The sequence below is a fragment of the Temnothorax americanus genome, unplaced genomic scaffold (genome assembly GCF_048541705.1).
Source record: "Temnothorax americanus isolate GAGA-0224 unplaced genomic scaffold, ASM4854170v1 Scaffold85, whole genome shotgun sequence".
Classification (NCBI taxonomy): Eukaryota; Metazoa; Arthropoda; class Insecta; order Hymenoptera; family Formicidae; genus Temnothorax; species Temnothorax americanus.
The window spans coordinates 207,842-223,190 of NW_027509808.1; the positions used below are offsets into that span (position 1 = coordinate 207,842).

A 15,349-nucleotide genomic window follows, 5' to 3' on the forward strand; every position below is an offset into this window, starting at 1 on the left:
AAAATTCTAATAATATTATAGTTTGCCGATTACGTCAATTCGAATACTTGAACTTATTGTTGGGCAATAAGTTATCGCAACGTATTATGTCGAGTCCAACTTATAGGATCACAAAAGGTTAATAGTAATTGTCGATAAATAAATATTTTTGACATTGTGACAAGATATACAATATCTTATAATAACAAATATTGTTCCAGAGATTAGCTGTTTGTTATTAATTTATTTAGATTACCAGAAATATGTGTGTGTGTGTGTGTGTGTCTATTGTTTTAATAAAATGTTATGAACAAAAGCATCGATAAATAGTGCCGAAGACAAGGAAGATCCTTTAGTCACACTCTTTTAGTCATATATGCATCTATCTTTTAGTGTCCGCATTTTCTCGATGTCCATGGCACCTCGGGTTATCACGAGTGTCACGGAGAAGAAAGTACAGACGCTTTAACTGCTTTATTATTAGATTATTTAGACTTTGAATCAATCTTTTGTTCACATAAAAATCCTGTCTCCATCGTAAATCATTGGCAATTTGATTGCACGTTAATTATTAAGAACTGTAAAAACCCATTATAACGCACTAGTGAAAGAAAGACTGCAGCAGATAAGGCATTGCGCAGGATATATAAAATAGAATTCAAGGAGAATTCTTCTCGTACGATGTTTTTTTTCTTTTTAATTCTATTAAGTCGCGAAACAATCGCGTCGGGAAACATGTCTTCGTGCAAGTAGCCAACACGACGAAACTGCATGTGTATTTAATTAACCGGCGATAATCCATGGCTTGATTCTCGGTCATCACTTTTCGTGTCAAGGCCGTGAACCATTATTGCGTCTTGATGATCTAACATTGCAACGAATTGGACATAAACGATAATGCGACATCTCTCTAAGAATGTAGTCAAATTACATATGCATAGTTGATCAATATTTTACGAATTTTTTTTCTATTAGAAAAACAAGTCCGCGGGCACGATTAATACGATTTCGAATATATTGTTTATCTCACCAAAGATAAAATTCGATGACGCGTAAATTAACAACTTTGTTGCATATTCGGATTTGAACGCCGGACTTCGACATGTGACAGCACGTTTGTGAGTGATTCATGAACAAAGTAGCGTTATAAATCCATTTTTCTTTTTTAATCGAAAGTGACCTTGACTTGTGTTCGCAAATTGATCCGCAGTTATCATCACCGTTGTCAGCTGTCAAAACTAAAGATAATGCGATGTCAGAAGGCATTGCCTTTTTTTACATTGCAAGTAATTGCACGTGTAAAGCTCTGACAACGAATTAATATCTAGATTTATGATAGGGATTTTATCTTTCAGTTAATTCTAGATTTGGCTTTAATTTTTACACGATGAATTGTGAATAATGACCATGTTTCAGTGATATCCAGTGTAACGCTTATGCATACGAGGTACATCTGCTTAACACGTTTCTCTTGTAGAATTACGGTAATTTATAACCTGGCGTAGTAATGTTAATGCGTTTGGACCTGAAAAATTGAAACTGAATGCCAGACCTCTTCGAAGTAATTTGAAAGATCGATTAACTTCCACTGTTGCTGATGGTAATTTACAAGTGGCGCAGGCTCGTGTTTGTGCCTCAAATACCACCTTCTCAAATGTTCTCCGAACGTGTAGCGTTATCTTCTACTCGCAGCTAGGAAATGGTTAATTACTCCAACTCTTAGATATGAATATAAATCAAGGGATTGCGGCGATAATGCGCTAAGCCACATAATAGACTATCATTTGATATTTATTAGCATTTCTTAAAGAATTAACATTTATCAGAGCGAGGCTAAAATTTGTTTTAACAAATAGGAACATAAAGTATAAATTTTTATTAATTTATTACATATATGCGATAAAATGCATACTAAATATTCATTTTTAGCTTATTTTGCCGATTAATTTTTTTAAATTTTATATAACGTGTTATTTTTATGAGTTGCTTAAATGAATGGAAAACAATTTCGATAGATGTGTATTGCGTGAGAGTCTAGAAGGAACTCCCATGTCGATGCCCGGATAGCTCAGTCGGTAGAGCATCAGACTTTTAATCTGAGGGTCCAGGGTTCGAGTCCCTGTTCGGGCGTTTTTTTTTCTCTCGTATTATTCCTCCGCCGCGATCGAATACGCTCGGCTGTTATCGAAAGGAGATTTTTATTTCGTCACACATACAGATTTACGCAGACGATTTCTGCCTACTCGGGGTGCGAGAGTTTATTCTTTAATAAAGAGCTCGACGGCGAATTCCAGCGACGATGTCGAAGAGAGATCCAGATCCCATGGGGTCTCTGTCGCTATATGATTTGGTCGTTCGTGCCGTCTCATTCTTCCGGATCGTTCCATTATCTCCGCGAATCCTCTCTCTCGTATTTGCTGCCGTAAAATGGGATATGCTTGCACACCGCCTTCCAGTCCGTTATCCAGGATATAGCGATTATTGACGCCGCTCCGTAACATAGGAACGGAATTTTGCTGCGAGGGAGAGAGGAACGGAGGGTGAGATTTCGCAGTTTGGCATAAATAACAGCGAGATCTTTCGGAGGATATGAAAAAATAACCGCTTGTTCCCAGAAAATAACTTTTTATCGTCGAATTTTAAATGTCACTTGACTTTCTCGTTTATAATCATAAGATAAGTTTGCCGCGGTCTTTGTAATACTGATATGTGTGCGACTAGTTATATACGTATTTATTGCAAATATTTATGTATATTACAGGCATCTCTATTCTGCAAATGAAAAAAAAAAAAAGACAAGAAACTAACTTGACAACTTGTTAGAAATTTAAAATATATCCCAGCGTGATCTCGAAGCGTGGTCATTCTTATAGGTTAATAAAACGCGAGCATAAAATGCGCTATATAAAAATGTAATTTACAAAACAGCGACTCTTTTCGCTCTGAATTTCCATCTTCTGTAAGGCGACGGACAACAGCGTGACGGGAAAGTCATTATGTCGATGATTCATACGACGTAATTATTTCGAAGAGATTGCACTTCCTGACATGTACTAATAGTCATCTCTTTGTTACCGTGTCTTTTTTGTTTTACTATCGAATTATGGTCGGCTATAACTCGATTAATGTCACGTGTGGACGCGCGAGGCTTTTTTTTCAGGAGCGGCATCTAATTAGCCCGCAATATATTCTTTCACACAAGCGCATCTCCCATACCCATATATGTATATCTGGACATGATAATTTAAAAATTTACTCAATCTAGATGAAATTGATAATAATAAAGAAATGTATATGTTAGCTAAAAATTTAGCTGTTTTCGAATCTTATCGTGTAAAATTATAGAAAGTGCGTGAGTTTCGGAATCAACTTAATACAAGGAAATAGAAATGTTGTGCGTGTGCGTTTCGCCGATTTCTCTAGAAAATAAAAAGGGCATTTTGCACAGTCGGCGTGTATTCCTTTTGAATCTTTGGATGGGGTTAACGGTTAAGAGAGAAATTGCGCGGACCTTTTTACGAGATTTGTCTCGCGGCGGTTCTATTGCATAGGGTGCTCGTATGTATAAATGCATTGCATATGTGAATTAAATCTACATATATGTAAATTAAACGCACACGTGCGCCTCATATTCCTAACACAGCGCTCAGGTTCCGCGTGCAGCTCGCGAGAATAATCGAATAGATGCATCATACATTACGCATACAGTTACTATACGAAATACACAGATATTTCGAGATTGAGAGAAAGAGCTGAATAAATACGTGGTGAGTGCGCAATTAGGAACTCGTTCAAGACTCGTGTAAACTTTTCCTGCCGGCAGATGCTTTAACGCGAAATCGCGCATATTAGGAGACAGCGATATTTAGCCGTTATCGAAACGAAGCTGATTGAACCTATGACAGCATTCGATTTATGTCGTTCCATTATTGCTGTCAAAAACATTAAACGTTAATTAATTGTCGCAGTCGATAACGCCGAAAACCGTCATTAACATCGCCAACTTGATTTTCCTCCTAGTGACCGTAACTGTATGTTAAATCCCTCGCGATATATGTTAATTATCAAGTAGGTTTCTCATTTGCATTGCCATTGCACAAGTACCAATCGAATGTTGCAGACGATGCAACCCAAATGCAAAAAGATTGGTTTGTGAATAGTACACGATGTTTCTACCCAGTATAGTGTCGATAGTTCTAGTGGGCATTTTTAATTGGAAGTAAAATAGCATTCTCCTTTAATTCCGGAAGAAATTAATGGATTTATAATATAACTGCGTAATCTGAGTTTACTTGAAATTTGTTCCAAAAGAGATGTACTGATATTTTTCTCTCGCTCGACAATTTTACACGTTAATATTATTATCATTTCCTCTCCTTCCAAACGGGATATTTATCTCAGGATGTTTATATAAAACGGAAAGAATACAAATTTTTTTTACAGGAACTATCGGGCCGTATCGGGAAGAGATAAAACAATAAAGCCATTCTTTCGCGCGATAAGTTTATTCCACCGCAAATATATAAGGCCGTGCGCGCAGAAAAAAAGGGATACTTTGTTTCCATCACGTACGTTTTAATTCCTTTGTTTAATACACCGCTTCTCGATCGTTATACTCCCACGTTTTTTCCCGCTCACCCTTACCCTCACCCTCACCCTTGCCCGTCGACTTTTTTATCTCTCTTAAAGAATGCCGTGCACATGTCTCTCTATTCATATCTCTGTCCGTTTGTCGAGCCGAGATTCCCGTGAACTCGTTTTCCTTCCCCTCACGATACACAAACTGCACCGCGTGACTCCATGTGTGGCGTCGGCGTCGTGGCGGCGCGGCGGTTGAATTAAACTAGAACTGGTTTATTTTCCCTTTGCCAGTGTTTTTCCAACTACACGTATTTCTCTATTTTTCCCGGCACCACCGACCACCGAGAATTAACGTCTTCTCGAAGTCGGTTAAAAGATTAATTGTGTATCGTTTTCCTGGTATGTCGGAACTTATTCGCTTTACTTGGCATAATAATTTCGCTTTATATCAAGACACTCTCGCTCCAAAATGTTTCAATAGCATTTTTCACGGAATTTCTCTCTTTCATTTATCTGTGCTCAATTATCAGAGAAAAGACTGTCCATAAGAGAAGATAGATAAAGATACTATTTATTTTAATTTTCAAATATATATTTTTTACAACCAAATGTAACATGTGTGTATATGTGCACACATATATACATTCATTAGATACACGTGGTTCGATCGTACAAATCGTTCTCGTCATTCAAAGTCAAACGTTCTAACTATTTATTATATAGGTACCTCAGATATATATAGAACTCTTAATGCAAATGACGTCTTATCATTTGGAGGGAAAAGCCTACCTCGCTCAGAGAGAAAAAGTGGCGTGATCTTTATGCAAAAAAGCTTGTTTCTTTCAAGCGTTTTTGTTGCCGAGGAAAACATGTCAGTTATGAGCATATCAATTATGCCACAATTATGTTGATAGATAATTGTCCTTGGCCAAGAACACTATATGTTAAACGCTTCGGAACGTTACCCTTGATATCGCATGATCGATCACTTCCTGTCGTAGCCTTCCGTTCGACTGACGTACATATCGGTTTGACTAATCGCGAATCGGGGTGCCTGTCTTCATTCGCATCGCGATTCTTCGACGCTGCTAAACTTCCGTATTTCGATTACATTCGCAGAGACGACAGCTAACGATCGTCCGCGATCTTAAATCAGCATCTTTTACCGTTACCGGTTACCGTGCACTCCGGGTACTCGTTAATGATGGCATTCAGCAAGATGCTGCCCAGCCGAGCAATATCGAGTCCATTTTAAATGGACGTCGTTGAAAAAGATTGTTCGCTTGCGCATTCGATATGTGCGGACGGCGATTCTAGCGTGTGTATTCCGACATTTATGTAGTCGCGACGGAAAAGGAGAAAAACAGACTCGCACGGCTATAGCATTGGATCGTGGAAGCATTGAATTTACGGTGGCGGACTCGAGTCTTGAATAGCCCGTATTGAAAAGCAAGCTCTGAAACGAGTGTAATTTTGATTTTCCGACGCACGGACAGCAAATGACCATACGGCTGCCGGCTCGTTATAAGTAAAAAAGAAAAATTCCGATACTATGAATACGGGAAAATGAACCTGAGTCTTTCCATCGTCACGAATAAACATAGAGATTCTCTCATCTCGCGTGTCTTTTATATTGAAGCCTGAACTCATCGAAATGGTAGTTTCGTTCCCTGCTGTGAATCATAATTCGTAAAAGGAAACTCATGTAATAATACATTATATAAAAAGCATACATTTGCATATAATAAATCGTGTAAAACAAAATAAATAATTTAAAAATGAACGGCCAATATATGGTGTTGGTTCGTGAAATCGAATAAACCAGCCGCCAGAATAAAATAATTTTGCGAATTAATATCGATCACACACATCCCCATCTGCCCTTTGACCTACGAGCCGATACTATCTAATAACATTTTAAGTTATTAGGTTTTTGCAGTATTACCTATTGCACTAATTCGTTGTTTTTCTGTGATTTTTTTTTCGCGGATCAGTATGAAAAACAACACAGTTTCGCAATTTAATAGGCGATTCTCACGGACTCTCGATTCTATGATCGCGCGAATAGACAACTCGTCTAATTAAAGGTGAACCGAAGACGCCTATACGTATTGTGTAACAGCGCCATGCGAGGATCACGGGTGTTCGAGCGTGGGTATCCTATCGGCCAGCGATCAGTATTCAATGGACATGCCTGTTTATTTGCGAGCGTGCGGGCATTTAAATGCGTCCCGGAGTGATTCCCAGAAGACACTCCCGGCGATTGGATGCATTTAGTAGCTCGCGCGGCGTGTTCTCGCTCTCGATGCCTCGATGCACCGACCGTGTCGATGCCGCGATGCAACAGCGAGCGCGCGCGTTCGGATCGACGTTGCGGTCGTAAAACAGAAAACGGTATATCGGACGCGTCTCCGCGGACTAGTCGTCATGGGAGAGAGCGTCCTTGGATTTCGTCGAAATTACCATCGAACGCAATCGAATTTCCAATTCCATTGTCGTGATTGATTTTATTATCCTTGGCGAAATATATCTTATCACGCAACAGAGAACAATAACAATGAGAGACTGTATACGCTGCGAAAGGCTTCAGGGAGAGAATCAAACGGATCGGGTAGAATTAAGGGCCTAAAGTCTAACGATTTCTTTTGTCGCCTGCGATTTTGTCGCGCCGAGAGAATAAGGGTTGAGAGCGAACGACCATAAGCACGTGATGGTCGTTCGATCCCCGAAATGGTCCTTCCAACATTCCGTTTTCCTCGGATTCGTAACGAAGGTCGTATCCCGATTTACGTTTTCCTGCCGGCTCGTAAAACGGCTTCCGGCGACACCTGCATCCCCCGGGGTCTGGGTAGGGGGAGGGGGGGGAGACTTTATGAGCCGTGGCGGGAGCCAAAGTCGTCACGCGTAAAACGTTAACTACTCTCGTTCCGGACGAGCGAAAGAAACTATTTCTATTTAATTCCGCGATTCTCTCGACGCGCGCGTTCCTCCGCGCACGCTAACGACCGTTCGGAGAGTAAAACGTTTTCTTCCTCCTCCCTCGTCTCTTCATTTTCTTTTGTCTTTTATGTTCATTCTTAAGAGTCTTTGGTGAAACATTATGCGCGTCTATAGATTCACATGTCCAGGAATATTTTTCTGCTTAATTAGAAATTAACGAAATAATTTTATCACGTGACGTAAACACGCGAATTTACGCCTACTCTCTGTATATGTATGCTTTAACAAATATTTTATTTTTATGTAATTTTACATTTACAGTAATTTATTTCTTTTTTCTAGTTAGATGACAGCATCGTGTAGTTAACGATGCGAAATGCGAACTGTTTTTGTTTCTATCGCGCATAATGATATTGATAAGTTGTCGAGAATAATGATAATTGCACCGATGATGCAACAACGTCGTGACTCAACGACGCGTTTCGCGAAACGATATCGTTTTCCGTTGAAGTAATTTTAATTTGTCGACGCCAATTCGTGGAAAAGAATTAGTGATTTCTTCATTTTTTTCCTCTTTTGCGTAACTGACGCAATTACCGACGTAATTTTATGATTTGATCGCGGTTCTGTGTGAGTTTATTCTATTTTATCATATCGCTTATAATATCTTTCGTTATTATAATAATTAGATCTTAATCTATGAATCTTCTACGAACAAAAAACTTAGGGAAGTAAACTATTAATTTCTATTAAAAAGATATTAGAATGTCGTTTCATGATTATAAATGACGGAATATCTGTTCTATTTCTATATCGAAATAAATTAGAGATGTAATAAAGTTAAGGTTTTAAGTATATGAAAAAAAAGAACTTTTTCAAGTCAAACTAGAAAAAATCGCTTTATAAATAATGATGAGATGCTCGCAGCTTTGAAACCGCATATTAGATATGATAATTCGAGTTATATGACATCACTGTATATATTAAATAACCTGTAATATATATAAGTGCATAATATAATTGAATATTACAAATAATAATTAAATTAATAACAATAAATTAAATTGCAACAATATTAAATCCTTTTGCTTTTGAAATTAATCCGTTCCAATCCAAAGAAGGAACCGATTTGTTCCTTCAAATATCTATATACGAAATGCTTACAATTCAACGATTTTTAGAACGGAGAATCGACAGTGGTGAATTAAAACTCCAAATACAGAATCCGGCAATCTTTTCTATATTTGAGAGTATTCAAATTATCGAAGTAATGTAATTATATTTATACTTAGCGGAATTAATGTAATTCTTTACTTATATTTATACTTAGCATAATTAATGTAATTCTTTAATCAGTAGAGCAAGGAATAATTTTTTTTATAAATTAATTCCAATATTTTTAATTTTAATAAATTATTTCTAAAGTAGCTTTTGCAATTTTTTACGATTACTCGTTTATATCCATAAAGTTTAAAGGAATGATTTGATGGGAAAACATCTCGGTGGTTGCAGCCCTAAGCTTCAATTGTTCAGTCTGTCTATCGCTAAATTGCCCATCGAAAATCATGCGAAGTACCTACTCTTCCGGTACTCGCGCGCGCACTCGTCATTTCAACATTCGTATACTCGAGAGCACATGCACATACGCACGCAGTACTCGCGCAAGAGCGAGTCAAGTACCGAGTCGTAATCTTGGGCTCTCTGGCAGAGCAGGCCTGACATTGCTCGAGGGAATACCGAGTTGAGCGCGTAGTAGACTGCCTGGTGCCAGCAGCCATGCGAACCCCTCTCCTCGCTTTAGACCTCGCTCTATCCTCGCTTTACTACTGTATACGTTCGTCTTTCCTTCTCCTCTTGTCTCCCCTACCCCTTACGCCACTACTTATTCTCTTCCAATGTTACGTCATTGTTTCTCTTTCCCGACACATCTCAGAGTTTGCCCCTCTCCTTCTCTCTCTTGAGTTCGTTTCTTTTTTCCGCTTCTCTTTTTGTTTTTGCCCTCACTGACTCTTGAAGCTCTCGAGTTCTCTCTTCTCATCCGTTTTTATTTGTGCAACATATTCGTTTCTATTTTTCGCGTTCTCATATATAATTATTTTTATTTTTAATTATTATTTTTAACTCGTTATATTTTTAAATACATCTCGTTGCGTGGTTCTATTTGTTCAAGAAGAACGAATTTTTTCAGTAAATTGCTTCATTTCCTCTTTTTTCTTTCTACTTCATTTGTGTCGCGCTCTTTTCTGCATGTTTCGCTTCTATTTATATTTGCTATTTGCAATTCTTTTTGCCGTACTGGTTTTTTATTCCTTCTTTCTTAATGTAAAGAAAACCTTTCTCTCTTTTGGAAGATCTTGCTTTTCGAGTATTCTCCTTTTTTCTATATAAGTATGTGCACGCGCATTGTTATATATTTCTTCGTCTTTTTCCCTTTACTGCGCCAAGGTCTAAAATGGCAGGCCAAATATTCATTTTATGTAATCTTGCGATGTAACTGCGATGCGATGACCGTACTGTTGCGCTGAGTGCATCGACAAGGACGCCATATTCAAACGAACTATGAAAGTACTTTGCATACATGTACCTTTGGCAAACCGTATTTTCTTTCATCATACTTGGTAACCTAGATCGGGATCGCGATTTATAGGTCAAGTGCCAGCAACCCCGTTTCATTTAAAACTATATTTTAAAAAGCGATTGCGTCATTTGGCATTGAAACACTCGCGAAGCGATAGAGAACAGATCGGGTTATGTTATCAAGATATTATATATATATATATATAATAAGTTAAAATTTTTTGTCGCAAATTAGAACGGAATTTTTCTCTATCAATATTTAATTGGACGCTATATTTTTTGCAGTTTTTAGTATTGCAGCAATTATAACGTGCGTGTATTTTAATACATGCACGCAACAACAAACAACCAAGCACGCCTGTTACTGTATATTATGATTACTCAGAAATGCCACTGCGAAACTTCACAACTGCCACTTTGTCTTATAGTTGGTTTAGAGATGATCTAATGCAGATCATCCGCTCTTTGACTTTATGCAGCTCTTGGCATAGGTTCTCCCGATATGTTCGCATAAATATACTCCAAGTCAAGATGCCAAATACATAAATCAACAGACTAAATTTGATTGCGTTGATTACATCAATATCGAGCGTGTCTCTCTTGATGTTTACGCTCTTCTGTTGAATGATTAGATTTTTTTATTAATTTGAATTATTAATTACATATTTGTTTAATTTCTCTCTTTTTATATCAATTGCATAATTTCAATATTGCTAAGTCAGCTGTTCGTTCATAATATGAGCTTATCACAATATGAACGTGACTTAATAATGTCCGTGCCTTTATTAATATACAATAACATCTATTTACAATATGAATCGTATATTTCCTCTTGCGTCACTTCTATCATCACTACTTTACTCGTTCTGACACGTATAGCGACATTTTATGATTCCTTTTGACCAATTCTTTCGACTCCGAAGTCGAAGTCGGAATCGTGGCACTAGTGCGAACGATTTCATCGCGTGATGAATATTGAAACGAGGAAAGATGCTTTCTGTTCGTCCTATGATATTACGATCGAACACGCGCTACGATCGAATATCGAAATCTTTATGGCCTTGATTGTCGGCGATATTGCCTTGCGATATTCGTATCAGATCAATAAATTCACGCGTATAAGAAAATTAATTTTCAAGTCGGAAAAGTTAGATTAATTCTTTCGAGTTTCGAAGAAAGAAAGGGAATTTGTTTCGTGATAAAATTTAAAATCCATTTGTCTTTGAGCGAAAATCGGATTGCGCCGGCGCGCAGTGAAACTGTTCGATGATAGATTGGAAAACGATTCTCACTTTTCACCATCGGAGATTCTCATTATCGGGAGTTGCACTCGAGAGTAAAATTCTCGAGTGGGCACTCAACTTAAATCGACGACACGTCAGGGACATTCGCGCGCCAGATTTTCCAAACTGCTCGGTGTATATTTGCGCAAAGTATATTTCCGATACTATATACGGCACCTGCTTTCGCGCCGCGCCGTGTCGAGAACTTATGGCAATCTCTCCCCAGTATCTCGCGCGGCAGGGAGAAATTTCCGCCGGGATGAAATTTCTCCGGGGAAGCGCAATGGCGAGATCTCGCGCTTGATTTCCGTATGTTCATTTCCATAGTAACTGAAACGAATACCCATATGTAACGCCTGCAAACTGTCGTTTTTGCATTCACCTCACCGTCTTTCGTGATTTATTACAGCTACGAAGAATTATTTCAAGCTAAAACGTTAGCTAAAAACTTGATTGCGTATAATATAAAAAAATTTTTTAATTAGTATATTATTTCTTTTATTTTAATTCATAAATCTCGAAACTTGAAATATTTCTTGGCTTTTTCTCAACAATTGGTTGCAATTCTTCCAGGCTTGTGTCATGTCTTCTCATGTCACTAGCTCGCATGAACGTGGAAATATCGGAGAATCGGTAACAAGAATGAAGAACAGAAGTCAATGGATCGTGTTCTATACACGGAACATATGAAAGAACATAACCAATATTTTCCGTTTGTCGAAGTATGCCGATCGAATGTGAAAGTCTTCTCGACTATCATACGCTTGTCCAATCTTGAAATTTCATCGCCTCTATCGTTTGCGAATGATATCAGTGTCAATGCGAAGGTTCGAAATTGAAAATGTGTAGCATTGAAAAATCTCTCTATATACAGTCATATTATACACTCGAGAAAACGGGAATAATTTTGGAAAAATTCCATCTTTTTTTCAAACGTAGCTACAAGCGTATAGATATGAAATTTATGAGTTCTTATATTTTCTTATTGCGTTTATTATTTTGTTTCTTATTTTGGAGAATGAGAGATTTATGAAAGCGTTTGAAATCCAGCTGTTTTATTAAAGTACTTTTTTCCCTGTTGTAATAAAGTGTTACCGAATTGTATAAAACACGATCCTCAGTTTCTTCTATAATATCGTCTGCAATATATAGACAGAGCAATAGATCATTTAATAGTTACCGTTATAGATTATTTAATAGTTAACTGTGTCGATATATCACTAAAACGATCCATTAGATATTTTCTACTCCGCGAGACATCGCTGATTCAAAGATATATAGGCGTTGCCTGTCGGTTCTCAATATTCCCGATGCAGCCCGCGATCATCGCGAACGCCTTCGAGCACTCGAAATGACGGCTCGCTCTCGGGAGATTCGTTCGACTGCTGCAAATCATGGGCAACGACGCGCCCGGAGCAGGCAGTCGAACGACGGCGCGGTGGTTTCAAATGTGCCTGGTAACACCATTACGAGAGGCAGAACGGCGGGGCTAATTTTGCGGCCGAGTAGACGTAAGCGTATACATATATATACAATCGCGATGAGATACGGCCGACTCGAATGCATATACGCATGCGGTGTGCAAATGCGGTGCACGCGCGATCCCGATTGCCCGTGAACGATCGATGACTTTTCGCGCGTGTCGTGCATTGTAGCGGTGATTTATGGAATTATATCGTTTGTCGCGTGGATCTTGAAATAATCCCGCAGTCTCGTTAAAACTTGTGCCACTTTAACCGCGGAAATTAAGCGTGGAATTATCGGTGACTAATGTTAAAGTGGTTCTACGCGCGAATTAAATTCTTGACTGTTTAATGGCTTGACATTTTCATTCAGGGAAGATAATCTCATACTTTACGATGAGGAACACCGTCAGGTGCACCTTTTATAGGATATCCAATGTAATGTAATTACATAGTAAACGATGTTTAAACAGCATCCGATATTACGCGAACGTTAGCGAGAATAAATGGAAAATCCCTCGAGGGAGAGAACACGTTCGCCACAAAATACATGGCGAGCGTTTTGTGCAAAATACATGTATATTATATGTGCATATATATCAAGCGGAGAGCATTGTCGATGAGCAATGACGTAAGAGGCAAAGCATCACAAATTCGCGGTGAAAAATAAGCAGCAGATGTCAGCGAGTGTTTACCGAGAATTCCTGCGCGGATTCCTCTGGCAGGTGCATAAATATTCTTGTTATTATTACAGCGCAAAGAGAAACGTCTTAGAATTTTCTTTCTCGAAGCTTCTCTGTTTGCAAATCAATAGTAATATAATGTACAAACATGCTTATTTTCCCTAATTTTTCTTCGTCTTTATATTTAATCTACTAACGAATCAATTTATTATTTTTAAGCACAATTATTACGCCACGCGAAGCACGTCGAAGTTAATTGTGCATCTGATATTTGAGTGAGAGATAAAAAAAATTCAGAACGATTATTAATTTCGTTGTTAATTAACATATTTGACGTAAAATATAAATTAAACGCAAGTAGGATGAGATTTAAGTTGAATGAACCATTCTTATAATTAAAAATATGTAAAAATGTATAGTTGCATTCTTTAAATATCTTTAATATGTAATTAATATGACAAACTATTATTGACAACTGTTACTGAAAGAAATATCGTTGAATGCACACATAATTTCGTAATTGATAAATTCTTTTTTCTCGTCAGGCAAAACAAAACGTTCGTTTGCTGACGACAGAACACAGTCAACGACAAACGTTCAAAGGCCTAATTGCTAGTTCCGATTGTGGGTGACTCCCTTCCGCGATTAACCGCTCGTATAATATTATTACACGCTGATTACTGCTGTACAATGCTGGCGCGATTATCTGACTGTTCGGCCTTCGTTCGATGTATAATTATATCTCCGGTGCAAGTGACGCTCGTTTCCCCACTTTTCTTTGTCTTGTTCTAAGTGCTCCAGGCGTGAATATCTTAGGTCTGCGTAAACATAGCGCACAACCGCTAAGGTAACAGCATTATAAGTGTTCATTTCGTTAAAACGCTATTAAGAAAATGCGACGCGATATTCGCGATATTAAGTTCGTTAAACAGGACAGAAAATCGTCGAATGTCATGCAGGAATGTGACATGTGACACACATGCCGTGCGTTTTTTTTTTTTTATCAGAGAATCGTTGCTTATCGAGGCTGGATAATCGGATAGTACCTTGTCGAGATAGTTTGTATCGATTCAATCTGCTAATGGTCTAGACGTCTAGACGTCGGTAACTCGAAACGCAAGTTCGAAGTGGTTTTTTCCGCGAGGCTTTCAAAGCACCCTGCGTTTCGGCCTGATCTGGAAATTGCTTTTATTTGATAATTTTACGTAATAACATTGTTATTTTCTTGAAATAATATTTTATTACCCAAGTGACTTGGCACGTTTCGCGGGCTGCACATAGATGTATATCAGAGAGATGATTGTATCTTTATTTTTAATTCTTCGTGCTGAAGAAGTTGTAGTTATTATGAAATTTTGCAGAACGCGATAAAATACAAATCAAAAATAAATTAAGTTTCGCGTCTTTATATATTTTTCTGACTCTGATGGCAATACTTCTGCTCTTTTATAATTGTAAAATTATGTAGAATCATCGAAATGGTTATTGAACCTTGATCGTCTCTAAAAATTAGATAAGCGTCTTCGGTATCTTTGTACCGATTCAGTTTTTAGCGGCAAATCGTTCATCGTTCATCCAATCGCTCGCCTAGACGCTAAAAGGTAAAGTGTCTTAATAATGTACACGCGTGTATCGCATGAATGTGTTTTATAACAGGGAGCAAATATTTCATCATACTGATATACGTTCTCGCGATATTGATCGCCGATCTGATGTTTTCCGAGTCGATCGAATCTACATGAAATCTCCGCGGCAAAATAGCCCACGCGTTCCGTCTCGGTGATATGCAAATGAGCATTATGTAAACTGGCATCGTAGATTTGATGGAATTAACGAGTTCCGC

At 38.0% G+C, this 15,349-nt stretch overlaps 1 protein-coding gene, 1 long non-coding RNA gene and 1 other non-coding gene across 4 annotated transcripts in view; 2 read left to right on the top strand and 1 right to left on the bottom strand.

Annotated features, from left to right (window-relative positions):
- The window catches only part of Sesn (Sestrin), a 184,482-nt gene that overhangs the window by 110,748 nt on the left and 58,385 nt on the right, over positions 1-15,349 (top strand). The window lies entirely within an intron of this gene.
- LOC143907638 (uncharacterized) overlaps positions 1-15,349 on the bottom strand; it is a 107,700-nt gene that overhangs the window by 72,641 nt on the left and 19,710 nt on the right. The window lies entirely within an intron of this gene.
- Trnak-uuu (transfer RNA lysine (anticodon UUU)) lies at positions 2,037-2,109 on the top strand. Its single transcript has one exon. It is a non-coding gene; the product is annotated as a tRNA-Lys (tRNA).